We start from the raw sequence: 1,615 nt of genomic DNA, 5'->3' as shown, positions 1-1,615 counted from the left end.
CCCATGACCTCTGACTCCCAAGCCCAGGCTCTTTCCACTAAGCCAAGCTGCTACCCTTAAGGTGAGTGGAGTTTCAGGCCAAAGGGAGAACATGGGTGAGAGGTAGGCGGCAAGCTCTTGATACGGTGAGATATAGTGAGTAGGTTGATGTTGGAGGAGAGAAACATGTGGGCTGGGTTGTAATAGGAAATCAGCAAGTTATTCAATCGATCCCTGAGAGCTGCCTATCTATCCATATATTATCAAAGTTAGGCTCATCACTCTCTTGCCTTGAGCTGTCGAGTCGTTTCCTACCCATAACGACTCCTTGGACACATCTCTCCCAGAATGCTCCACCTTATCTGCTATCGTTCTGGTAGTGTATCCAAAGAGTTTTCTTGGTAAAAATACGGCAGTTGTTCACCACTGCCTTCTTCCGTTCCGTAAACCTGAGTTTCCGCCCTCGACTCTCTACCATGACGCTGCTGCCCAGCACAGGTGAGCTTTGACTTGTAGCAGATTGCCTTCCACTCGCTAGCCACTGGCCAAACTAGGAATGGAATGGGTAGGCCTCTGCTTGACTCTCCCTCCCATAACCAAGACTGGTGGAGTACTGGAAACTCTCCAGGTGCGATCCTGAGAGGGGTGGCTCATCATTTGGTACACACCAATATAAATACCTACAGAATCAACATGGCCTAGTGGACGGAGCATAGGACTGGGTGTCAGAAGGAGCTGGTTTCTAGTCCTGGCTCCGCCATTTGCCAGCTCTCTGACCTTGGGCAAGTTGCTCCGCATGGCGAAGTAGATAGAGCATGGGCCTGGGAGTTGGAAGGTCATGAGTTCTAATCCTGGCTCCACCGCAGGTCTGCTGTGTGGCCTTGGGTAAGTCTTTTCACTTCTCTGGGCCTCAGTTCCCTAATCTGTAAAATGGGAATTAAAAATATGAGCCCTATGTGGAACAGGGACTGCGTCCAACCCCATTAAATGGTATCTACCCCAGCGCTTAGAACCGTGCCTGGCACATAGTAAGAACTTAACAAATACCACAATTATCATTATTATTATTATCTGCTGAATATCCCTCTTGGCTTCCCTTTTACCTTCGGTGTCCTACTGTCTTTCCTTCATTCACCTCCAAGAGTTCTAATGCAGCCCCAGTGAAGAAGGAACAACCTAAATGGCATTTAACAGACACTACTTTTCACAAAACATACTATACCACTTGCCATTTTTTTAAATATAGATTTTAGATTGTGTTCTACTGAAAAATATCTTAACGACCAAGATGGTGTATTTCATAGTGGTATTAGGATAACAAAATGTTCTCCCAAGTGCGATATAAAACTCCAGTGCTAGGGAACGAAAAGATATGTTCAGAGGAATGCTGAGCATTTTTCAGGATATTACAATTTTTACTGAGTACCTATTGAATGATAAGCATCATCACTAAGGGCTTGGAAAAGACCCATTGTGTCTGACCTGATTATCTTGCATATACGTCAGTACTTAGCATAGTGCTTTAATAGTAATAGCTTAACTTCATCACACATGAACACCAGTCCTAAAGAGCATGCTAACTCATATCTGGAATATACAACATGGTGTATCCACCCTATCTACTGAGAGCTTACTA

The 1,615-nt window shown here is 44.9% G+C and overlaps 1 non-coding gene across 1 annotated transcript; it reads right to left on the bottom strand.

Moving 5' to 3' along the window:
• Positions 1-487: 487 nt before the first annotated feature.
• LOC119924711 lies at positions 488-625 on the bottom strand. Its single transcript, XR_005449407.1, has one exon. It is a non-coding gene; the product is annotated as a small nucleolar RNA SNORA7 (small nucleolar RNA).
• Between the last annotated feature and the right edge of the window lie 990 nt (positions 626-1,615).

Source organism: Tachyglossus aculeatus, chromosome 2 (assembly GCF_015852505.1).
Source record: "Tachyglossus aculeatus isolate mTacAcu1 chromosome 2, mTacAcu1.pri, whole genome shotgun sequence".
NCBI lineage: Eukaryota > Metazoa > Chordata > Mammalia > Monotremata > Tachyglossidae > Tachyglossus > Tachyglossus aculeatus.
This window is presented reverse-complemented; position numbering and strand designations above follow the sequence as displayed.